The following is a 27,414-nucleotide window of genomic DNA, read 5'->3' on the forward strand; positions in this document are numbered from 1 at the left end:
TGTCATTTTCATCATACTCTCTAGATTTGTAGAGGAATATATTCTAAAGGCATTAGAATATTAAAAATATGGGGTCCATGTGCTCGTTTTTTAACTATTAGTGTCTAAACGGTTGCGAGTTGGCTTGAAACAGCCCCAAATGCGCCGAAAACAAGCAAAAGTCTCATAATACCGTCCGAAATGTCTAAAATACGAATGATTCCTTAGTGCTGCTCCCAAACATTCAAAATCCAAGTCATTTTCATCAAACTCTCTAGAATAGTAGAGAAATATATTCTGAAGAAGTTAAGACATTTAAACTATGGGGTCCATGTTCTCGTTTTTAAACTACCAGTGTCTAAACGGTTGCGAGTTGGCTTGAAACAGCCCAAAAATGCGCCGAAAACAAAAGTCTGATAATACCGTCCAAAATGTCTAAAATACGAATGATTCCGTAGTTTTGCTCCCAAACATTCAAAATCCATGTCATTTTCATCATACTCTCTAGATTTGTAGAGGAATATATTCTGAAGACGTTAGAATATTAAAAATATGGGGTCCATGTGCTCGTTTTTAAACTATCAGTGTCCAAAGAGTAGCGAGTTGGCTTGAAACAATCTATAATACGCATAAAACGGGCAAAAGTTTAATACCATCCAAAATGTCTAAAATACGAATGGTTCTTTAGTCCTGCTCCCAAACATTCAAAATCCATGTTATTTTCATCATACTCTCTAGATTAGTAGGGGAATATATTTTGAAGAAGTTAAGACATCTAAACTATGGGGTCCATGTGCTCGTTTTCAAATTATCAGTGTCCAAAGTATTGCGAGTTGGCTTAAAACAGCCCAAAATGCGCCGAAAACAAGCAAAAGTCTGTTAATACCGTCTAAAATGCGAGTGGTTCCGTAGTCTAGCTCCCAAACATTGAAAATCCATGTCATTTTCATCATACTTTGCACATAGATACTTTAGCACCTGAATATTCCAAATATGCAAAAATTAACATGGGTACATGTGCTTGATTTTTTGCTATAGAGCTTCAAACTTACCCAAAATGGATGATGTTCTTAAGAATTGTGCATCCAAAAGAATTTGGCATTTTTAGACCTCACGAGATCACAACAATGAGTTTAAAGCCCTATTAGTCAGTCAAAATCCATGAAAATGTCATCAAATTTGCAATATGATTAATAATTGTATCCGTAAGATGGATAATCTATCTATATTGCTGTCAATTGTTTGCTCATTTAAGTCTAACAACACTCTCAGTTCACAGAAATTGCGGGAAAGATACTCAACCTCAAAAATTTCAAATTTCAATAACAAACTTGAGAAGTAAAATAAATGCTGCACTTTATTCAAAACCCATGTCATTTTCACCAAACTTTGCAAAGTTGTACAGGAAGGTATACCTAAGAGGGGCAAACATTAAAAAATATGGGTTCATGTGCTTGTTTTCAAACTATCAGCACTCTTATTAGAGAAAATTTGCTTCTTAAAACACCCGAAAACGCGCCAAAAGCAGTATCTATGTGAGGAAAATTCCGAACCACTTTTCCATTTATTCAAAACTCGGGGTCATATTCATCATACTTTGCAGCACTACAGAGAAACTATTTTGAAATTGTAGAGGAATAAAAAAAATGGTCCATGGAATAATTCCAGTTTAATAGCTTCATAAAATAACACATCAGATCTGCAGTTAGTGCATGCAGATAAGGAAAAAAAAATCAGCTCACAATATATCTACAGCTGATTAAATCGCCAGTTCATCCATTGTGACGTCAGCGCGCAGAGTGTAAAATATGCGTAGATCATGATGCGCACAAACATAACTGTGGAACGTCCTTAAAGGAGCTAAATAAAGCCTTTGGTTTGGCGTGTGACTTGTGACTGTTTCTGTGTTTTGAATTTTGTGACTTTCAAAATTATATACGACGAGGGTAATTAAGAGGTGAGTGTACATGATTTATTCATCTCAAAATGATTAACGTAATTAACTTTTGAAGTCGGTACCATTGGAAAATGAATTACTAGATCTAATTTAACTTAGACTATTCACGTTTCAATTTATGAACCCGATCAGAGACTCAGTCAGAGTCAGAGAGCACCGGCGCGGTTCGCGGGCCGGTGCTCTAGCTCTCTGGGTATGTTGTTGGTGACTGCTGCAGCTGCAGTGCATGTATGTTTTTGAATGCTCTACTTGCAATGTCAATGGAGGGGGGGGGGGGGGGATCTCGAATCATACAGTATTTTGATCGATGGGGGTGTAGCCAGGATAGCCTGGAGTGGAGGCGTCTGGGGAGTGAAAATCATAGTATGGTTGGAACTACCCCTTATCGACCACCTAATCTTCTTAGCATCATATCTGCGAAAATATTCATCAATTTTACCCAGTTTTCGTCTCATTTGTGCAGAAAATTGAGCAGATCAGATTCCCATGTTTCGCTCGGCGACTCCGATTCAATCCGCGTATATATCGACGAACAACGAATACGACGATTTTGCATTTGCTCATTTGCACCCGTCTTTTGAAACCGACCACCCGCGATACACAAAGTTTACGGCCGATTCTTGTCGCGGTAGTGAACTATTTTTATTCTTCCAAATCAGTTCTATGATGTCAACATGCTAAATGATCGTCTCACTACTTCCACTGCGAGCTCCGGCACATGATTCGACGATTGACGACGGATATTTGTTCTAAAGCCGTTTCCTATCGGATTTCTTGGTTTTTCAGCGGGGTTTGGGTCTGGTCAATACAATTTTGATTAATTCTACTAAATTTTTACTTTTTGTTGCTTCTTTTTTTCTCGTAAAATCGATTCTTACCGTTTCTATGGACACTGCGCCTACTCTCCCGCGCGTATCGTTTGTAATACGCAATAATTTTAACGCGCGCAAGGTGGTCGGTTTCAAAAGAGGTGGTCGATATGTGGTAGTCTCACCATACTAACAATTTGAGTTAAGATTTAACATGAATTTCTTCTTATTTCACAAAATCTTTTGGTTAATAGTGTTATATATATATATATTATTTATATTATTAAGAGTAAGTGTACCAAATTTCTCATTAAAAAATGAAAGAAAATATAAGATTTTCTTGAAAAAACCTTTGGGCAGTCATTTTCAGATTGAAAAAAAAAATGGTACGGTACCCCATGTCTGCGCACTCATTCACTTTGCACACGATTCAGGGATTTTGATGAGAAAGGCTGCATTTTGAGGCCGTCACATGAAATGCCCTGAATTCATTATTTTTCCACTATTTTGAGTCAGATTTTTTAATGAATACCTGTCTGTATTGCATGTGTAAAGTTCGTGCTCGTTGCGTATCTTCTTTTACTAGAATCGCGCAGATACGCGGGTGCGCAGACTTGGGAGACCGCGCAGACATGGGGGAACTGACCATACTAACGTACGCTCACTCCCCACTGACGCCTGGCTTCCTTGAGCATTGGTCTACACACACACTAGATTTTCCCACGGTGAGAGTGGACCTAAATTATATGTTAGGGTTAGGATTTTTACCCCAAACTACTGTACATGGGCCAAAACTAAGTTTTCCCCCAAAATTTAATATAATTGTATATATATTCCTTCATAGATATGATAAATATGAAAAATAATTAAGAGCACGAGCGTTGACTTACCAAGTCTGTTTTGGTCGCCATCTTGATCTCTTTGTTATCGATACCTAGATACCACACGTGTGTATAGCTGCCAATTTAAGTTTTAAAAATACTTGCATCGGCCGATAAATATTTTTGATCGCAAAATACTTGCCTCGCTTGATAAATATCATGAAGCCAGGCGTCAGTGGGGAGTGAGCGTACGTTAGTATGGTCAGTTCCCCCATGTCTGCGCGGTCTCCCAAGTCTGCGCACCCGCGTATCTGCGCGATTCTAGTAAAAGAAGATACGCAACGAGCACGAACTTTACACATGCAATACCAGAGCTTCCAAGTCTCCCGGATCCTGCGGGAGAATACTGGATTGCGATCCAATCTCCCGTTCTCCCGACCCCATGCCAAAATCTCCCGGATAATCAGGATTTTTAGCTGTTAAATTGTAAAATTCATACAAACGACTGTTTAACGAGTCTAGCATGTTCAACTCCCTAACACCCACGTGGAACCTCCTTATCACATTTTCATTTTACCCAGTAACTTCTACCAGTTTTTGTATAATCGTACATTGATTTCCCATGTAAATGAAGATAATTTTACTGAACGACTGGTGAAGTAGTCTAACAAGTCATTTTATTTCCGGGTTGTGCAATGTGTGTGATGAAAACTCTTCAGCGGTACTCCATGCACATGGCCCCCGATGCGCCCCGGCGCGGCTCCAGCCGGCCGCGCTGCGCCAGGAAGCTCCGAGAATTGCGAGGGATTTTTCGTAAGCTTGCGTGCGCCTTATTCGAGCTGAAACTGTGGATCAACGATGGGATTAACAAGTGGATTACTTTTACACCTCGACTTTCAATTTCAGGAATAATTTTATTGACAATCCTGAAGAATTAGAAGCAAAGTGGAGATTTTTTCGCCTACTTTCACTTGGGTTGATCGGATTCGAACATTTTCTCTTTTGTGACTGAGCTAGCCTGGCGCTGGCTGGCTGAGCTGTGCGAAGCACGCCCCATCCCGATTCATCCACACTACAATCGCATCGCCAGTGACCATGGAGATCATGGAGATGGAGTCATCCAAGACCAAGACGACAAAATACTTGTCGAAGTATAAAGATAATTTTCAAGCAGAATGGGACCGTGTGACAATTTTCACAGGAATCCCTCAGAGTCAGAGACTTTAAACAGTCCACATACTGTATAAAGCTCATTTACCATGTTTACCACTTCTGCAGCCCCTTCCCCCTCTGGCCAATTAAAGGTATTTTCATGTTGAATGTATTCTTTTATGAATTATTAAAAAAATCTACTGTATTGCCTGAAGTGTATATTTAGTCAATGACAAATCATGAATTCTCTCTAATGTGCATTAATTTTTTAATCTATCAGAATTTTTTTTTATGGTTTAGACAGCTGTCGGTTACTATCAAATGTTGTTTCTTAATGTGTTTTGCTACCCAAAACTCCCATCCGTGGGACAACGTTCCGCCGCTCCCTCACAAAATCATACCTCCGCGAAATCTACTGGATTCTATCATCCCAATGTTGGCAGCTCTGCCTTTTATGGGATACAATTTCATTTCCGACATTTATACGATATTGATTTCATTTTTAAACAAAAATTCATTAAAAAAATGAGAAAAATGTTTGAGAAGATGGGGAAAAACTTGCTGATGTTTATGTCACCATCTTGTTCTCTTTGTCCTCTACAAGATGCTGGAGAAAATACTGACAACAAAATGGCTGCACCCCCTCATGGGGATTGTAACATTACAGGCCATTAAATTTAAGAATGAAAATTGAGAAATCTTGGTCAGTAAAGTTTGTTATATCCTACATAAATTAAATCCTGCCTGCTGATTGGTTCAAATAGCATGATCTGACCAAACTTATTGTCACTGTTTTGTGATGATGTTGAAAATAAAAACACCCTCTGAAGAAAATTTACTTTTCCGTGATGTCAGATGATGAAAATGAAATGCCCACCAAAGGAAATTTACTATTCTTTGAGACCTGTGCCCTTTTGATACAGATCATGCAATCTCTCGGGTGCACCAGTCAGCAAGATGAAGGGATGGCGCATGCACAAATCTGCGTTCCGCTGAGCGTGTGGCTTTAGAAAAAGTAGGTCAGTCAGCGGATTTCGTTATCTATATTTTGGTTCAGATTAAAAAAGGATGAACTACGTTTACAAGAACTAGATTATCAAGATCTGTTGTTATAAATTATAAAATGTAGGATATAAAACAAATGTTGTATCGGGCCTTTATTTTAAAAGTACAGAGGGAATTATTAATTCTCGGTTGGTCTTGCAAAATTACTATTTGTCATTCTCTGCAACAACCAAATAAATATTAATGCCAGTCCAACCTCGGACAAATAATTCCTGCTGTACTTACTCAAAGCCTGGTATATTTGTATACTATTACTAGAGGTTTCAAATATAGATCTAGTAAGTATCTTAAGTTTCATTATGGTCTCCAATAAGGAAATAAAGACCAAGTGATTGGCATACAGTTTGGAGACATTGAATTTCTATTTCTTTAAAATCCATTTTTTTTCCTTTCGGTATCTCCGTTTCCGCAGTTTTCGCAGAAAATCTTTTCCCCAGAAAACTTCAGGCACTAATATGTTTCTTATTTGTCAATTTCACTTTTAGCTTCGGTCTAAGTCTCTTATATGCAACATGATTACAAACATTAATTTGCACTACAGATTCACTCAAGACTCTACCTTGTACCAGTAATGTATTCATATCTACCAGAGATCACTCTGGGCATCGTAACTTAAAGGTTAGCGAATAACCGCTAATTTGAAAGAATAATTCTGATTGGTTCCTAGTCACTCTACATAGCAAAATGACAGTAACTATCATTGGAACAAAGAAATGCTCGCGTTAATCGTCCATATCTTCATAGGTCAATGTTCTGATATTCGCGATACCGGCTGCCGATTAGGAATTCTCTGGCCCATACAAGATCAATCATTGATGCATTCTTATTTGATGTTCTGTGTTGTGCTTGGATGAATGAGAAAATGGATGCTTGGTGAATGATAATAGCAATTGATAGTATTACTTATTTGTATATCCTTTATTATTACAATGGAAGAAAAAAAAAATCAAATGGCTGCCCCCACCTCTGCGGCCCGCCCCCAAAATGGAATGTTTCAAAATTTGAGACACTTTTTTTATGTGCTGATTCGAGAGCCAATGGTATTATTCTGTGGTTTTAATGTCTACATGTACATGTACATAAAGCTGACATTGTGTGCAATCTTTTTAGTATCTTAGTAACTCAATTACACATTTTTATAAAAGTACAAGATTTGATTTTTTTTGGGGGGGGGATTTGGTTACAAAAATTATTCCCTGCTTTGGGCATAATATATCACATTGCTCTGTGAGACTTTTGAGGGAACATTTGGTGCAAATTTGAGCAAAATCAAGGGGGGGGGGGTCAGGTAACACTGCTCGGTGATTTGACATGGACTGATCCAAGTGTAATATTTGACCAGCAATTTTGTAATGTGTAATGAAAAGTGAAATTCATTGAAGATATTTTTAATAGTTTACATCATCTTGTTTATATTTTTCAGTGTTCTTGAGAGCAGCACATTACCTGCACACAATCTACAACATTTTGAAGAGATAGATACCACTATGTTCAGCATCTGTAAAACAAGACTAGGTAAATATTTGACATAACAATTTATTGTTTATTATGGTGAAAATTTGATGTGTGTTTTTAGCTTTAAATGTCCTGAATTTGTGATTCTCAACAACCCATCAACAAAATAAATAAGACAAAAAGGCAAAATTCAGCCAATAAAATGGTGAAATGAAGCTAATGAAAAAGCTAAATTGAATAGAGTTTACCTGATTGTGAGTTATACTTTATTATTCCTTTTTCCTCTGGTATTCAGAGATCGAAATAAAGAAGACAAATTTTTTTCTGAATATATGTATTTTTGTGCATATTTCATGATTTATTGAAGAGTTGCATGAAGTCTTTTTGTGATATGCATTTGTATGATATATTTCCCAAGGCAATCCATTCACTAACTTCTGGATTTTTACAAAATAATTGATAATAATAATTTAATGATTATATTTAAAAAATTATCTTTATTATCTCTCAGGGATCTAAATTGATGGTAGCAACGGCGGAGATGTTGCAGAGAATAACGTGGGATCTTTGTAAAATGGGTGATCCCTGGCAGGTAACAGGAAAGATGTTGCAGAGAACGATCTTGGGATCTTTGTGAAGAGGGCGATCCTTAGACGGTTGCAGATATTCTAGAGAATGACCTTGAGATCTTTGTGAAGAGGGTGATCCTTGGCGGGTAACAGCAAGGATGTTGCAGTTAATGACAGTGGGATCTTTGTGAAGAGGGCGATCCTTAGACGGTTGCAGAGATTCTAGAGAATGACCTTGAGATCTTTGTGAAGAGGGCGATCCTTGGAGGATAACAGCAAGGATGTTGCGAAGAATGACTTCAGAATCTTTGTGAAGAGGGTGATCCCTGGCAGGTAACAGCAAAGATGTTGCAGAGAACGACCTTGGGATCTTTGTGAAGAGGGCAATCCTTTGCGGGTAACAGCGATGATGTTGCAGAGAATCACCCAGGGATCTTTGTGAAGAGGGCGATCCTTGGAGGGTAACAGAAAGGATGTTGCAAAGAATAACCTCAGGATCTTTGTGAAGAGGGTGATCCTTGGCGGGTAACAGCGAGGATGTTGCAGAGAATCACCCAGGGATCTTTGTGAAGAGGGCAATCCTTGGAGGGTAACAGCGAGGATGTTGCAGAGAAGAACCTCAGGATCTTTGTGAAGAGAGGGATCCCTGGCGGGTAACAGCGAGGATGTTACAGAGAATGACCTAGATCTTTGTGAAGAGGGCGATGCCTGAACTTCCAGCTTCAGAGAGTGGTAAGTCTTTATAATTCCACCTCTTATTTTATTCAGAAGTTTAAACATTTGAAGCCCTATTTACATTTTATTTTTCAACTTGGGAACATTAATGTTTTCTTTGTTTCATTTTAATTTGATTTATTGATTGATAGAGAATAATATGTAAATTTACAAGTTTGAAATTTGTTGAAAATTTGCTTTAAAGAAAAAGAAGTGATTTTGAGGTTCCATTGCATTAATAGGGAGTATATATAATGTCAGGGCTCTGAATCAAAGGTTTCCTAGGCTAAACAACGAAATGTTTACACTTGTAGGAGCCAATTACACCTATCATAAATTCCTACTCCTAGAAAATAATAAGCAAAATATAAAACAGTTGTTTTAGTCAGGGTAAGATGTTTTTTTGCATCTTATGTCATCTTAACTCTAGGTGGTCTTCAATATGTCAATATCATATTTATGTCTTGCCATACACAGTCAGTTAATGTGAAATCTGATTAAATGTATATTATAGCCTTTGTTTAATGGATGATTTATTTAAACTGTTCATGTAAAGTACTGTGAAAATGTAGTAAATACAAGATAACAATACATGTACGGATGTACCACATTTATAAGAATTAGATCATTTACATTAAAAGTGATCTAATTATGATCTATTAAATTCTTATTAGTGTGGTATTGTGCAATTAGGATATATTTTCATACATTTTTGCAATTACCGCATTTCCATGGTATTGTGCAATTACCATGTTTTCATGGTATTTGTGCAGTTACAATATTCCCATAGTATTTTCATGTTACTACATTTTCATAGTATTGTGCAATTACCATATTTGTTTTGGTTTCAGAGATTGTTTTTTGTTGTGTACAAATCTACCATCATTTGCAAAAGTTTGCAAAAGGCCACCTGAAAATTTGTGTGTATAGCACTGTACATATGTATATAATTGTAATATACTGTTATAATTTCACTAAAACTGGACTGTATATTATTTGTAAGTGTTGATTCTGTGTTTTATTTGAATGGTTAAAGATAAATTTGTTAAAAGAAATTGTCCAATGGCTTGACTAATCCTTTTGTTTTAAAGTTTAAATAATTTTGAAAACAAAAGGATTAGGTAGTCAAGCTATTTGACAATTTCTTTGAGCTAGTTCCCCTTTAACCATTCTTATCAAACACAGAATCAACACCAACAAATTATATTAGGCTCGTTTTTAATGAAATTGTTACATTAGGTGGTTTCAAACCGCCTCGCTCACAAGAATGAAGAATCCCTGTTAAATTATGAGAATTTTTTTCAGGCTAAATGATACCTGTTCACTGTAGTTATTCCTGCATTCACACCATCCCGAAACATACCCTTCTGGATTAGTTCCTGAAGTTACGAGCATGCCCAGTATGGTCTGATAAGTAGAGAGAGGCGCGAGATTCAAAATCGCTAGCTCAGCAGCCACCCACGGCGCCCGCGCCTAAATACACATTGGACTAAAAGTTCCCGTAATTTGCTTTCACACTGCCAAAATACCTGCGACCTTGAAAAAATCCCCGCGAAAGTTCTTGTAATTTTGGCAAGTACCTACTATTTTCTTTCTGAGAGATTACGGGTAATTAGCTTTCACACTGCCAAAATACCTGGAACTGATGAACTTTGAGGCGGTCTGAAATCACTGAGTTTATCACAATTATTACATGTCATATACTATATACACAACACTTTGATGGTCTTAGTGATGGTATAGGCCTACTATACACTATCTCATCCTGAGTTACATGTAGCTTTGATAAATTAAGTAGGCCCATAATATATCCTTTTTCTGCAATGAAGGCACCATTATGTTATTTTTTATATTTTGTTAACAGGACATCTCCATGAAGGGATCAGATGACGAGTGTCAACAATGAAAGCTTGAATATTTTTGTCCGATGACCACCAGTGGAGACCAGTGGACCAGTGAAATCAAGAAATTAATTGTCACCAAAATTCTCAATACCAAAAAACTTAAAGTCCTACATTTCCTTATCTAGATTTAAGATTTTCACATATTATATTTCAAACCTTTAATCAACCAAGGAGAACTATAGAAATCAAATTACCAAGCAGGATTTCTCTATTTTATTGCTTGAACTTTATCAGCCAATAACGTTTTAATGCAGTTGCATGGGTGTGGCCATTTTTTCTGTCAGTTTGTGACTTTTAGCTACTCTGCTATATTTCTACAGCAGATTAACTATGAGTTGCAAACAGACGTTCAGGCAATAGGATTACAATGTTATTGGCTGATCAATTCAAGCAATGAAATTGAGAAATGTAGCTCAGTTATCTTATTTTCATTGTCATACTTCATTGATAAATCATATGAAATGATAATATCACATGGAACTTTGAAAAAAAAATTAGGGGACTTAATCTGTTGATTGTCAAAGTCTTTGACTTTGTGAATTTATATTGTATTTAATTATTTCACGTGGTCCACCGGTCGGTCATCGTTGGGTCATCGTTGGACTGGACTGCTCAGTTGAACTCAGCCCTAGTTTGAAGTGAAAAGTGAGTTTCATTTATTTAGTTTTTCCGAGAATAAATTTACTTAAAAATTAAATTAGTTAAAACCATGCCCAAGCAAGTGTTGCTTTTACAGGCGATTTTGCAGTGGAAACGGGTGAAATTAACTTGAAGATACATAAAATATTTATTGTCACTAAAAACCGAAAAACTACCAGTTTAAGAACTAAACTTCCTTGTTAAACTTGGTATCTTTCATCATCCAAGTAGAACAATGTAAATAAGATTGCTGTGCAGAATTTCTCTATTTTCTTGCTTCAATTTCATCGGCCGGTAATGGTATTAGATTGTTGCATTATGTTTGGGCGCGGCCTAATACATGACCTGCCACCCCAATACCAACAAATGTCGCACAAAATGAGTTTTGATATATTTATTGAGCTTAAACAAGCACATGATCATAAGCTTTAAAGTGAGATATAACTTGTCAAAATTGATAAATGAAAACCCACACAGTCAATTTGAGACAAATTCTTCTATTCATGACTGAGACTAAATTTAATCTTAAGTCTATGTTTCTCCTTGCAGCAAGTGTCGAGTCCTATCCAAGAGAGTAAAGGCCTAACATCAAGGATTCATTTGGAATGAGTGGCCCAACCGGAAGCAGGGAACATGGAGCTAGATCATAAAGACGTCATGACGGAGGATTAACTCAACATACTCATGAAATAGTCCAGAGAAATTTTATCAGAACCAGTGGTAAGTTATGCAGTGTTTATGGTTTTTTTAGATAGGGTAATTTAACAGTGCATCACAAATTTTTAGTATGCATGGTTTATCCGTGCAATATTGCATGGTGCACCTAAATTTGAAAAATTCCCGGACATCCCCATAACAGGCAACTTGTTGTGCAATGTTTTACAAACACTGCACATTTATAAATGTGTTTTTGGCAATGCAGCTCACTTGAGGGTACTTCCCGTTTTTGCGCAGCATGCTCTTTGCACAATATTTTGAATACTGTGGTGCCTGCATTATCCATTAACATCACAAATGTAAAATTGTGCATTATTTGTTTTATAAAATGGGCAGTATGAATTTGTGGTGGAAAATTTTATTTGCATCCCTCCAAATTTTCAAGGAATGCACAGATGGAGAGGTCAAGTCTGCTTTCTGTTATTACATCATAGGTGTATATCTGTGTACCATGAGTGCCTAAATAAGCAGAGCACGCCTGCCTTTTCTCTGAAAGAATGCAGATAGCTTCTCAGTAAATGATAATGATAATATGCAACATTCATATACATGTAACGTTACATACAATCTTCATACATGTAAGCACTGGATATTATTACCCTGGGTTTAGATTACCCAGATAGCTGCTTGATTATTCAAGGTTCTTAAGCATTCAGTTATTACATGTATGTGCTATGAGAAAAGTGATGTACCCAAACTGCAGAGTACTGAACCCCAAAATGCATTGCTTAAAGGCATGGAAGCATGAGACCTTCAAAAAAACTCGGAAGTACGTCATTTGAATTGGTACATGTCAAAATATGTCATGTCTTCATTCGATTTGACCTAAATACTTACGATATGTGCCAATTCAAATTAAGACATGACAAATCTGAACGACTGCGCTACAATTTAACGTCATGACAAATACATAATTGATGTTGCCACTTAAAAGAATTAAGATCATGTAGCAAATTTTATTGGTAGTAGCAAGATGACTAGCAAGCACTTGAGGCCACATTCATGTATTGTTCTCTTACTACACTAATATTGCTGTGTCAGGTTTAACATTGAAAAGACCTAAGAAGATTATCAGGAACTTATCATATCTCTTTTAGTCTATTTTGACAAATACTGAGAATGTATGCATTCTATGAAAATAATCATCTACATGTAAGTCAATTATATGCCAATTTCACAAGTGTAATTTTGATGGAAGCACATACATTGTATATTGGGCAATTTTGTTATGCCCTAGCAGTTACTTTTGTTTTTATCTGTCACAGACTTCGTAACTAATGAATGCAAATCCCATTTTTTGGGGTCTTTTTTCTGTAGCCATTATATAACAAGGGAGAGAATGCTAGAAGGGATGAACAGATTCTGAACTCTCAGTTATCTTGCTGAATATCAAGGACCTATTGACTTAACAGATGCTAAGGAGATGTTGAAGGCTTTTTTGCAGTACTTGTTGGATGTAAGCCAAGAACATGTTTCTTAATTGATCTTGTGACAATTGTTACCTGATTTTCAGGTTATAATTTTATGTTATGATATATACTACACATATAGGTATCTCAGTTAATTATGTCAGTTACACATACTGTATTACAAAGAGCAGCACATACTTTGTATATTGAACAATGTTTCTGTAAAATGCCTTACCAATTGTAACAATTATTGCTTTTTATCAATTTTTTTTGTCACAGACTTTTACTTTAATCAACTAAGTCCCAACTTAATGCTTATAATGTTTGTGATGTGGAAAATGATTTCATTTTTTCATTCACTGTAGTTGAAATAAAGTCAATAGTCTCTCTGCAGTGTCTATGAAAATGTATAAAATTTTGCAAAATTTAAATTTTATGTCACATTTTAACTAATCTCTAATGTGAGTATGAAGTCAAGCTGCCAAGTAGTACGGATTTACCGTATTAAGTACTAACAAATGAGAAGAGTACCAATGGTTTCATGCAAAGTACTGATTTCTAAAGTTTCGGATTTATGTGTTGTCCTATGGTATTTCTTCGACAATGCTGATTTCCTCACCTAAATACTGATTTTCAGCTTTTATAATACTGAAATGTTCTTGTTTAGGTTGGCAGCTCTGTGAAGTGTTTCTGCCAAAAGTAAGATTTCCTTCACAAGCAACATATTTCTGACCATAGGAATCACATACTTTTGATAGTTTTGTACATTTCCAATCAGGGCCCCCTAACACAGAGCATAGGGCTTTATTGTAAGGCTGTTTTTGTACTTGATTACATATTGATCATAATATGCTATCATGTTTTCAAATCAAGCATATGATCAATTATAAAGCTTTGTTTTATGAGACTCATTACTAAGAGGCATTCTTGCTATTATGGTTACTTAGTAATCAAATATTAAAAAGACATGAAATATATTATCATTGGTTCATTTCACTTTAATAATTCCCTTGATTTTTTTTTGTCTTTTTGCTGTAGCCATTATAACATGGGAGATAATGCTTGAAGAGGGACAAACGGATTCGGACCTCCCGGTTATCTTGCAGTACATAACTTTAGCACTTATTGACTTTTCTACAGAGGCTACGACGGTGAATACTTTGAAAGCAACGGTTAACAGTAAGTGAAGTCAATCATTTGTCTACAGTGTCTATGAATGAGCACTGCAAAGTGTGTATGATTTCACTACAATTCAAATTTTATGTTACATTTTTAAATTACTCTCATGTGGGTGTGAAGTGTTTCTGCCAAAAGTAAGATTTCTTTCACTAGAAACATACTTTTGGCCAGAGGAATCACTTTTTTTTTGTACATTTCTAATCGGGGCCCTTAACACAAATCATTATGTTTGATTAAAAATTAATGATACATTTTTACATAGTGGGTATGAAATGTTTTTGCCATAAGTATGAATTCCTTCATTGGCCATTAGAAACACGTTTTCTTGAGGACTTTTGTACTTTTCTATGAATTTCTAATCAGAGCTTTGTAACACAAAGATTATTGTTTGATTGTAGGGCTGTGTTTGCACTTGATAATTGTAACAGTCTCCTGTATCAAATCCCCGACAAAGATATAGCAAAGCTCCAAAGAATTCAAAATTCAGCTTGCCACCAGGTCCAAGAAACACAACCGCATCACACCAATCCTCAAAGAACTTCACTGCCTACCCATCGAATCACAAATTCGCTTCAATGTCTTTCGAATAACATTTAATGCTGTCCATGGTCTTGTCCCTCAATATATTTCTGAACTCATTTCTCCATACACCCACTCAAAAGTTCATCAACCCAAAACTCCTTCAAGTACCTACTGGTAGACGAAGAACTTAGATGCATGGCAAAAGGTCCTTCACCTACAGTGCGCCCATCCTTTGGAAGTACTGTCCGATTACAAAATAATCCTGGACTCTTCAAATCAAAACTTAAGACGTATCTTTTTAATGAAGCATTCAATTAGATTATTTCTTATACTTTAGCCATATGTAATTGATTAATGTTCATGTTGTTTAAGTGTAATATGTGATTTCCATTGTTCTCATTTATATTTGTATAATTTTATTTCTGTAAAGAGCATTGAGAGTCCGTACTGTTCTGAAATGCGCTATATAAAAACTACATTATTATTATTGTTCAAATCAAGTAGTATAAGATTGATCAAAAAGCTTTATGTTACAATATCCATTTCTAAGAGGCATATTTGCTTTTATGGTTAATTAGTGAATAAATAAAGAACGTTTAATGTATTACCTGGCAAATTATCTTTGATCATTTAAATTCAAATAAAACTCTTGAATTGTTTTGTTGTTGTCTTTTTACTATAGCCTTTAAAAGGGAGAGAGAGAGCTCGACAAGAGACCAACAGATTCTGACCTCCCGGATAACTTGCCGAACCTGAGGGACCTTTTGACTTTTCAACAGAGGCTAAGGAGACGTTGAAGGCTTTGAAAGCAACGGTTGAACGTAAGTCAAAAGCATGCCTCTTATTTGATCTGATAACTATTCCCACTACCTGATATACAGCCAGCAGGCTTGTTGACCCAGCATTATCACCATTCTTTGGGCAACAAAATATGATCGTCAATAAATAAGCAAGCATTGTCACTCCAAAATGGTTTTTATGTCCTTATTTCTATGTTATCATAAAACTAAGATCCCATGTTCACATCATCTGACAGGGTTTGGGAAGGAAATCTTTTCTGAAATCTAGCCATTTAAAACTGTTTGATGTCTGTAATGTCTCGGATACATGAGTTTTTATGGACACTGTTTTGGTAAAATTTGTTGTAAATTAAAATGCAAAGCTGTAATGTGATATCACACGACTTATCCAGAGAATAGTTTGGAAATTAAAATAATTTTCCATTAAAATAAATAAAAGATAGTTTTATGGACATTACATCACCATTGCATCTGACATGGACAGTACACATTTGCATTACTTTTTTTTCTTCTGAACTGTGAAGAAGGGTTATTTGTGGAATATAGACAGGTCACATAATTGTATGTTACCCACTCTTAATGTGGATAACAGAAACGGATAACAGAAACCATACCTAACTCCAAACTGATGTGGAAGCAAAATGAATGACATGTTTGAGTAAAGTTTTCTGACACTTGTCAAGACTGCATCTACCGTTAGTACATTAGTTCCAATGCCAACTTTTATTTATCTACTATATATATATATATATACATGTGTCACAGTGAATGTGTTTTTTAAAGAGGAATTGATGTTTAAATTATATTTTGTTCTTTCACTTTACACTTGCAGTTGCAGTTTAACATGGATGTACCCCCTATCTGGTGTTAACGATCTTCCAAGTATAAATGACAGAGATAGTCGACCAGAGACAAGGATGTAACACCTATCGTGAATCTACACGGAATGTCTGGTGTGAAGAGTTATTGGTATTTTGGTTAAGTATGATCAAACAGAGACAATTGATTTGATACAAAACTGTTCATATACACCTTCCATTTTGTGTTTATAATCTTCCCAGTATTCATAATTGAGATCGGGATAGGAAATAAGTTTTATTATTAGGGGTGATTTTATTGATAGGGGGCTATATCCTTCATTTCAAGGCAGGTGTGAATTATCTGCTATTTGACGGCCTGAAAAAATCCTTGTTATCTGTGCATTTCACATTAAATGCACCAACATTGATTAATATTGTGAAAGAATTTTGGTCAACCTGTTTTCCCCAAGACTTTCAAGATAGCATTGGTCAAGAGCGAGAATTAACAAAATTAATAATGGCTCCTTAACAAAATTAATTCAAGAGCACTGTTGCATGCGCCAGGACCTAAACAGAATAGTTGCTTTATATATGCAATCCATCACCAGGGCCCATTTCTAAAAGTCAAATTTAGGTTTTCTATTTGATATGGGGATGTTTGTCATGTAAATCAAGCTGAATGAACAAAAAGCCAGTTTGAACTTTTCTTTCAATTTATTTCACATATTTTTAGTATCAGATATGTGATTCACATAATAGTGATATAAATTTATAGAGCGCAGAAACTATTCACTAAAGTCTATATTCTACTGTGCTTTTAGGGCTCCTAAAATGCTTGATGTATTTACTATTAATAATAATACTGATATAAATTTGTAGAGCACAGAAACTATTCACTGAAGTATACATTTTACTGCGCTCTTAGGACTCTTAAAATACTTGTATGTAGTTACTATTAATAATAATATGAATTTATAGAGCGTAGAAACTATTCACTGAAGTATACATTCTACTGCGCTCTTAGGATTCCTAAAATGCTTGTATGTACATGTATTTACTATTCATGAACCCATGTTTTTAATGTATGCAAGGAGCAGGTCCAAGCTATTATTTCTTTGATGATAGGTAGGAGTATCGTAACTATTTATTATTGTGTCTATTGTTTTATTAGTAAATACCTGCTTTGTAACTTTCAAAGAATGGTTTCTCGGGGTAGAAAGTTTGCTTAAGGTTGTATAACAATTGGCAAAGATTTGGAGGCATTATAATGAGTCCATGGAGATATATGTTGAGTTAACTTAGTAGGTAACTTTATCTTCATGAAGCCAAAACCAACAATAAGTCGCACAAAATGAATTTTGAGATTTTTATCTAGCTTGAAAGAGCAAATCCTAAGCTTTAAAATGATGTATAACTTTGATCAGCAAATTTTGGTCAACAATAACACACACAAGTACTTCTTTAGATGCAGAAAACAAGGTTTAAAGTAGTCCATAGAAAATGGTGTCAAAGAAGCTCTTGTATCTTGTCTTTTATTCAAGTTACAACTTAAAATTTTGACTGTATGAAGAATAACTTTTCTTTTGGATTAAGGAAATTTCTATTTTTTTTTCATTTTTGAAGAAGTATTTTGCCTATTTCTAGAGCACCTCTTACTGACTTATTGTTGGTTTTGGAGTGGCTGGTCACATTTGGGTATATTTTGTGTTGACTATTCTGCAAAAGTGGATCCAAAGGTTTTCCAGAGTTTTTCCCTATTAGAGTTTTATCTCTGGTTTTTTACCCTGGACCTACTTGTCGTAGAATTGTTCAACAGGGGGGGTGGGGGGGGGTGGGGGGTCTTATGTAGGCCGTTGATTATGCAATCGCAATGAAAATCAGCATGCACGTCACCATAGAAAAAAATTTGTGACTCATTTCCAGACTTTTGACTTTTTATTTTTTAATTCTTGTACATCTATTGAGACCGTATTAGAAAAAAAAGTGGATACACTGTTACAACCCTGCATGACTTCTTATACATGCACTTCAACCTCAAAGTTACTTTAAAAGTTGTGATTTTGTGTACAAAATCAACACAAACTGTTTTCAACCAAGAATTGTAAATATATGATTATTTTCAAATTTGCAGATAGAAATTGATATATTCTATGCTACTTCAAAATTGTACATAGGAAATATATTTCTAGTTCAGCAAATATTTTGTAGATATTTGTTAAAAATGTCAAAATTGTAGGCGAGTTATAGGCAAAAACATTATACTAATTTCATACTTTTTGAATAATTTCTTCCAGAAATATTTTATAAATCATTAAAAGATTTTTGTTCTCCTCTCCTTGTGCATGGAAATTTATGCAGCGATTACATGATCAGCGGCTGAGATCTGAAGGGAGGGGGGGGGGGTCATATTGACCCTCACCCCAAGTAAATACCTGGTCTGAAATAGTCCAGTTAATATATGGTTAAGAGTTCAGCTTCAATTTTTACTCATGTACATGTATAAATGATCTGAATATTATCTTTTAATTTAGGATCATAAGGTAAAGGTCAAAGGTTACACACATTCTCGTGATAACTAAACGGTTTAGGTTTCTACTTTAATCTTAATTCATGTATGCATTAGGGAGAGACAGAAATCTGATTATATACTTGGGTCATGCATGAGGACAAAGTACTTATTCACATAGATCTTTATATACATTGAAATATCTCTTTCTCACATTAATTGAAGAACAGTTTGAGAGATCTTCAATCTTATGTTGAGCGAGGATGATCTTATTAGACTTTAGGGTCACAAGATCAAAGGTCATTATTTCAAAATTATTAGAAGTTAGATCTGGTAAGAACAGAGAGTCAGAGATATTTGCAGTCGAAAATCCATCTGTTCAAAATTTTACATAGTCCCTGTGATATAGTGCCAGTCATGTGGGGTTTTTTTTCATTAAAAAAAAAAAACCTCTACAGTATAGCAATCAAAAATTGTTTCTTTCCATTTAATTAATGAAAGGTTTATGACCTTAGAAAAACAGTCCTGGGGAGTGTTTCAAGAAAAAAGATAAACCCGACTAAAATCATGCTTGAGTGTTTATATGCATATTTGATGCTCAGTACTCTCATTGATTAATACACAGTAGAGCTCATTCTCTGTGCGCGAGCCAAACAATACAATTATCTGTTAATTTTGACACATATCTGGAAATTTATAAGGGATTTTTAGCCATACTCGGGTCTTCTGTGAAACACCCCTCTGATTTGTCCCTTTCGTTAGATTACATATAGCTTGGACCTGCTCTACAGTTAATAATTGTCATTACTATATGCTTGCTTTGTATTCATGATTTTATTTTTCTTTCTTGAAATAAAATGTAAGACCGGCAGCCGAGAGGGTTCATTCAAGTTGGAGGACCATGGCAGTTGACCTCATTGAGTGATGGTGCAGCCCTGAACCTCGCAAACATGGCTTGCTGTCTGGTTTGAGCTGGGGTCTTCCTGCCAGAATCACACAATTGGTGACGCCACTACCCAGAGGACTATTTTTCAGTGTGCAGAGAGGGGCACTGGCATTGCTGTGCATGACATACAACTTCCCTAATGTGAGTGCTTTATTCATGATTTTAATGGTATTCTGTGTAGCCTAGAGTATGTAAGACAATGCATTGACTTTCCAAGTGATTGTGTTGCAAAGGGTAATTGTATTATTGAGCAGCTTTACTTACATTGTACATTTATCCACATTTTACCTAAATTGACATTAAAAAAAAAATCTTCGGAACAAAATTCTTGCCATGAAAATTCTTCAAAACTAAACCATTCCTGAGGGCAATTCTGATAAATTTGTAGGGCCCTATTAAAAAAAAAAAAAAAAAAAAAAATATATATATATAAAATAACAAAATCCCCTTTTCTCTTTCCATGACTGTAATCCCTTATCTTTACAGTTACTTCACCCCATTCCTGATAATCCCTGTTTGCCCATATGGCTCAATCTGATTGAAATGTAATCTTACAATTTTCCCATGTATGTAGCCACTCCATTTATTTTTTAATTCCCAAATCTTTTCTCTTGTTCATTACTGCACCCTCTTCCCCTCATGTTTCCCTCTCTTATCCTGACAGTAGTTTTATTATTTGTTTATTCATTAATTGTCATCTGTCTTTACCTCCTTGTACTATCTACTCAATAGCTGTTAGTCTAAATCTGTTTCACACCATTGCAACATATTTGCCATGACTGATATAATAATGTGCTAAGAAGACAATGAATTTACATATTTTGATCTCCTAGCAGTTAGAAGTATTCATTATTTTGTAATATAGGTTTCACTTTTTCTGTACATGTTATTTTTTTTTATAAACTAATTTTAGTCAATTTTAAAAATCAATATTGGCCGAAGTTGGCCCTTTCCTCATTCACCACCATAAACCACTTGTTTGTGCTGATGCCGAGTGCAGGACCATATACAAAAGCGTTTGTGCGAATGCCGTGTGTGTATCCATCATGTAATCGCACAACGTGTGGAGATAATGGCCTGCGTTGAAATGGTAGGATTTTGCGATGAATATCGGTCCGTCTGCCCCAAAAAATTGTATTCACACAAAAAAGTATGCCTACTAATAAATTTTAAAGTTTTCACTAAATTTTGAGGATTGTGTGCTTAAATGGTTATTCTACAATGTGTAAAAACAACCCCCCCCCCCAATTATCCATCAATCACAGCAATACAGTAGTCTAGTTTCAGAAGTGCAATGTCAAATTTTTATTTCTGTCTTGCCTGCTATTGTCATCTCCTTTTCAAGCCATTATTCAAGAGCCTTGCCATTGTAGTGTTTCTAGTTGAACCTTATCGATTTTAGTAATGGCACTTTCGCATGTTTGTCAAATTCAATGGAGCAGTTAGGCGGCTTTGGGGCTTGTTGGCATTGATCGAGATTGAACAAGGACTGGTTTGCACTTTAAAATTGACCCAGGTCTGCTGATAACCATTTGTGGTTTCACCAAGAAGGGAAGGAACTGTTGAGCAAATTTTTACAAGAGCATTGCTGACATCCAGTAGTTTGTTTCAACTGCATTGAGAAATATCTGTATTCAGAGTTTGGAAATCTGGCAGGTGTTTCATAAAGCTGGTCCTAATTATGAGCGACTTTAAGAATGACTGGTGACCATTTCTTAGAACTAAATCAACACCAATGAAAATCAGGTGTATATCATTTACCACGAGAAAAGATCACCAGTCATTCATAAAGTTACTTGTAACTTACAAACAGCTCTATAAAACACCCACCTGGTAAAGTTGTGATAATCCCCAAGTACTGTGTGACCAAGAGGGATGGAGTTCTTTTCAGCTCATGTGATATCTGGTGCTCACCAAAACATCATGCTAGTCACACATTTCTATTGGGATTTCAGATGCTAATATTTCATGAGATGCTTCATCTTTGGTTGTTATGCTGGTATGTGGTGTCATACAGATGGTCTGAATAGTAATCAGGACACATGATGGCGCTCCGATATGACTCGTGCTATCCGGAATCAACTTTCTTTGCTATCCTGTGAGAGTATATAGTTCTCTTTGTGGTTGTATTACAGGAATTTTTTCATACCAGTTTATCTTTCCGAGTCTTTTTATCCATTTGTGATGTTTTCCTTTGTTTATTGGATTTCATCAGATTCATTTGACTCTAATGAACTGAAAGTAGGTAAGTCAGAGTGATTAGAGACCATTCTATGCTCTTAAGATACTCCTGCTCACCCTTGCTCTTTCCACTTGGAGAAAGGATCTATGGCTCAAGAGGAAGCAGCATTCACACACACAGTGCAATCACCCTCAAGAAGTCAGAGCAAAACAACTCTTCAATCTGGACCATTGTGATCATTGAAAGAGGGTTGTCATCTGTTGAGTAGCCTCAGCAGCATCCTCATATAGATTGATAACTGTGGCAGGGACTAAGGGGTGCTGTTGTCTATTGGTAATCCAGTTTGTCTGTCTAGCTGTCTGTGCAATTTGCAATTTCTTCTTCTGTTACATTGTTCCAACTGTCAGTGACCCTTTGGCTCAAGAAAAGGTTTCCCACACCAGGTTTTGAGCTCATTTTGGACATTTTATTAGGTGCCGTCTCTGAAATGTTGCTTCTTCATGATCCTATGGTTAAAGAAATGGTTTCCTACATCCCAGTCTGGAGAGAATTTTGACTTTTGTGGGGCGTTATCTCTGAAAACTGATGTTGCTTCTTCTGGTAGAGTGTTCTAATTGTCAGTGACCCTTTGGCTGAAGAATGGTTTCCTACATCCTGGTTTGGAACAAGTTCTTTTGAAATTTTGTTGGGTGCCGTCTCTGAAATTTGACATTGCGCTTTATGACTGGGATACATGCATTGTGTTTTAATGATTGATGGACCAATATGAATAATAATTACAATGTTAAGCACTTAGAAACAAAGTATAAAGTGCTATTCAAATTTAACAATTATTAATATATATTGAAACCATTGTGGGATATAAAGTGCACATCCTCAGGATGAGCCTATGTTCAGGGTTTACCGGTAACCCGTATCACATATCTTTACATTCCGGCTGCCCTTTACCTTATCTCTCAGAGTTGTGTGGAAACAAGTGGTGGATACGGTATGAAGGCATTCATTTGGTTGCTATATGGTGGTGAATGAATAAATGACAGGGGGAAGACAAAAAAGAAACAAAAAACAACAAAAAATTGCTTTCCCCCTTATTGGTTTATTTCTAAACATCATTCAAAATGCAGTGTGAATTGCATTTAATAAAAATGCAATAGCAATACTGCATTATGTACATAAAAGTTGATTTATTTGCAAAATAATTGTAATTTTTTTCATTTGCTCATTTGAAATGCAAAAAGCCCCCCCCCCAAAAAAAAAAAAAAAGTAAAAAAAGAATAGCAAAACATTAAATGATAAAAATACACAAATTAATCAAAATTTTAAAGATTATGACTAGTAATACATGTAACACTAAAAAAATATTTCAATAGATTTAAATAAAAGGAAAAAAATATGAATTACTTAGAGCATTCCAATATCAGTCATGGATAATAAATGTTGAAATGATGTGAAATGGTAGAAGATTGACAGGTATAGGGAGCATATCATGAAGAGTTTTGTTAGCCAATCAGATGCAATGATTTACAGTAGCTTATAACATCTGATTGTAAAAATTACTGACGAAAATCTTCATAAAATGCTTCCCTGAATAGATAGTACAGGGAGGTATGGGGAGAGCACAATTAGTGGATCAACAGGTAGATCTGTCGAGAGAAGAGGGGGAATAGAGGGGAGGAGGGGATGGTAATGAGCTAGGGTGCAGATTAAAGGAAAAGGTATTAAAGGTAAAATGTGGATAAATGTACAATGTTTAAAGTTGCTCTTTAATACAATTAAGGGGCTGCGGAACCCCCCCCCCTCCTTTACAAAAACATATAAATTACAATCTGATTGTGTTTTTTTGCATGGTTAGCCCCCCCCCCCCCTCAAAACCATTCCGCAGCCCCTGCAATTGAAACAATTTGCTTGGAAAATCATTGCATTGTCTTGTATACACTTGGCTGCACGGAGTATCATTAAACTTGAATAAGCACCTACATTAGAGATGGGTATATCATGCACAACAATGTCCAGTGCCCCGCCCTGCACACTTGAAAATTAGACTGTGGGTAGTGATGTCACCAATTGTGTGATTCTGGTAGGTGGACCCCACCTCCGATCAGGCTGCTGGTCATTTTGCAAGGATTAGGGTTTGCACCATTGAATCAAGAGGTCAATTGCTATGGAAACCTCCATACTTGAATGAATCTTCTTGGCTGCCGGCCCTTTTTTTTGTACATTTTTTTCTTTGGAAATATAATAAATTCCCTTGGTAAATTAAAAATTTGCTTCTCTGCATTAATTTTTGTATTGTGCACCTTTCCATGATAGTACCCCCCCCCATTCATGTGACATTTGCTCCTGTGCTAATTGCCCCTCTTATACCCCTGAACAAGGCATCATCACCCTTCCCGTGTTGGATGTACAGCAAGTCGAAAATGGCAGTTTTAATAATCTAATTGTACTACTGGTTGATATACAATATTAAAACTGCCGTTTTCGACTCACTGTGCGGGTACCACAAGGGTCAGGTGACTTCTGCCCATGAAGCAATAACCCCAGGAGCAAATGTCATGGCCCGGGGGGGGGGGGGGGGGGGGCAACTATATTGCTGTACACCTGCGCTACCCGCAAAAAAAGGTACTTTTTGCCGATTATGGCACATCACACGCTTGATTTTAGAGGTTACATACACTTGCTTAGGGAGCAAAATTGTCAAAAATTCATGCAAAATTACTCATGGTATAGATTTGACCAATGGATAAAACTTGTGTAAAAGTGGGTTAGTTAAATCTGTGGTCGCGTGGGTGTACAGCAATAGAGTGCCCCCCCCCCCTCCCCCGGGTGTTGTTGTGGGACCTTTTTTTCCAAGCCAAAATTGACATTATTCCTGAAACCCAGCTCTGGAGTAAGTCATGGCTAAGAGAGCTGCCAGTCTCCAGGTTTTGCCCAACAACTTTCCATATCAGGCTTGATATTGTAAAGTACATATGGGCCTTTAGTAATTTTTGTACTTTTTTTCAGACCAAGTGATTAAACCTGACTGGCATCTCTTTACCAGACAATGCATAAAAGGTTATCCAAATTCAAAGGGATGGGGTTTATTCATCATTGTACAATTTTTATTTTCCTCCCCAATTTTTTATATGGTCAAAACAAAATTTTCATGAATGCCCAAATAATGTTGCTTGTCAATGAATGACTTATCAATTTAATTTGTAAAGTGGGACAAGTTTGGTATTAATACAAAGTCAAAAATTTTCTTTTAATTTTCATCAACGCTCTTGGTTTGGATGACCTTTTTTGCACTGTACAGTATATGCTAAATATTCAAGCACACAAGGTAGTGGCAATTTTGCAGGCATTAAAATGCAAAAACTGTGATAATATCAGTTTATAAAATACTTTCAGGAATAATGTCATATTTTGGCTTGCAGCAGGTCATTCTGCCCCCATTTCACATCCCCCAATCTTACTTGGTAAAATGTTGCAAAGTGGATTTGAAATTGATGGCAAACGAATCCTGTGATTTTCAAGATGAAATACATGTATTTCAATATCTACCCAAATGAAAGTAAGCTTGCTCAACCCAAAAGTTTTTTTTTCCATAATCCAAAGAAAAATCCCGAAGAGTAAAATGTTTAATCATTAGTGAATACCTCGAGAGCAATCGACTTTGCAACATTACAGGTAGTAAAATTGGGAGATGTTTTATTTAGTTTTATTTTACAAATGAACTTCACAAAATGAATGTAATTTTGTTAGGCATATTTTGATGTGCTCTATTGATCAATATTCTTGAATAATCACCAGTAATGCATCAAGAGGTGCAAAGCATGAATATCACCTCAGTTACAATTTCAGAATAAATAAATAAGATAAAAGATGCTCACGGTTATTAACAGTACTTAAAAATTTTAAAATACAGTTTTAAAATGTTTTTTTATCGATCATAAAAGGTTTTGGATTCAAGAAATTGAAGTTTGTACCATTCTTTTGCAGATGATTGATGAATCAGGTTTAATAATTTGAACATGCATTTTGTGAAGTTCACTGTAATTTCCAAGGGCAGTGGGAAAATGGGGAGGTGGGGGGGGGGGGGGGGGTAAAGGATGTACATGTACAGTGCGTCTCATAAAAAAAGGAAGCCTGTCTAGAGAGGGATATCACAATCACGAAGCATATTCTGATCATAAATTATCCTCTTGATTTGAAAAAAAATACTAAGAGAATTATACGAGGATTGTAAACAAATAGGCATGTCCGAAATGATTTGCGCAGAAACTCCCAGGTGAATCTGAATATTCTCTTAAGAGATCAGTTTAAAAATGTTAGCAAATCATAGATTTATTAATGAACCACCCCTTTCTTACAATAAGTCATTGTATCCTCAACAAATCTTCACTGATTTTCCGAGCAACTTGGCTTTGAAATCTACAACTGTTCTTGCTCATACATGAACCATTCACATTATGTGATTTAAGAAAATTAATAAAAAAATAATTTCATGGTTACGAAAGACTATATATTTTTTTGAACCCCCCTGATAATTATGATTTTCTTTTTTTGTGGGACGCACTGTACCTGTATATATAAAGGGGCTTTCAAAATTGGTTGCGCGACCATTTGCAAGCACTGCTGTCGTGTGCAAAATATTCTGTAACCAAATTGTCACACAACAAATTGTGAAAGTCCCTTCAGAGGGTGATCATCTTCAGAGAAGGGGGGGGGGGCGAAGAAGAGAGAGTAGAGGGAAGAGGATTGTCATAGAGCATGTGTATGGGATGATAAGATCATTCGATAAAGGAAAATGATAGAGCCATGGATTAGGTTGAATGTGATTGAGCTAGAGATATAGACCAGAAATAGTGTGTAAATAGTTAAAAACTGAACTTGGAGGTGAAGGATTAGACCTTATGGTTTTATTTCTATTTTGAAATATTTTGAAATAAATGAAGTTTCAATTAAAAAAATCATGACAGAGAGAGAAATAAAGACTAGTTAATATTTAAAAAAATGTGTTGAGAGGAAAGATCACCTTATGTATAAGGAAGGGGGGGGGGGGAGTTTAAGAGGGGTTGAAAAAGAAAGTTGAAAGGATTTACAGAGAAAGCTTGAAATGATACATGTAAATTAACAGACAAGAATGAGAAAAAATGAAGTAGAGACAGGGGAAAGGGGGGATTAATGATGGAATAACAATAGGAAGAAATCTTGTGGAATTCATAAGAAAATGATGAATTACATGGTTTCTAATAAGAAAAAAAATGGAAATGGAAAGAGAGAGAGAGGAGGTGAGATATGGACAAC

At 35.8% G+C, this 27,414-nt stretch overlaps 1 long non-coding RNA gene across 1 annotated transcript; it reads left to right on the forward strand.

The window, feature by feature from the left end:
- The first annotated feature begins 1,846 nt into the window (after window positions 1-1,846).
- LOC129256400 (uncharacterized) lies at window positions 1,847-20,363 on the forward strand. The gene is made up of 9 exons (XR_010293018.1): window positions 1,847-1,936; window positions 7,207-7,298; window positions 7,750-8,539; window positions 10,386-11,070; window positions 11,614-11,784; window positions 13,099-13,237; window positions 14,229-14,369; window positions 15,574-15,712; window positions 16,524-20,363. It is a non-coding gene; the product is annotated as an uncharacterized LOC129256400 (long non-coding RNA).
- Window positions 20,364-27,414: the final 7,051 nt, after the last annotated feature.

The sequence above is a fragment of the Lytechinus pictus genome, chromosome 3 (genome assembly GCF_037042905.1).
Source record: "Lytechinus pictus isolate F3 Inbred chromosome 3, Lp3.0, whole genome shotgun sequence".
Taxonomy (NCBI): domain Eukaryota; kingdom Metazoa; phylum Echinodermata; class Echinoidea; order Temnopleuroida; family Toxopneustidae; genus Lytechinus; species Lytechinus pictus.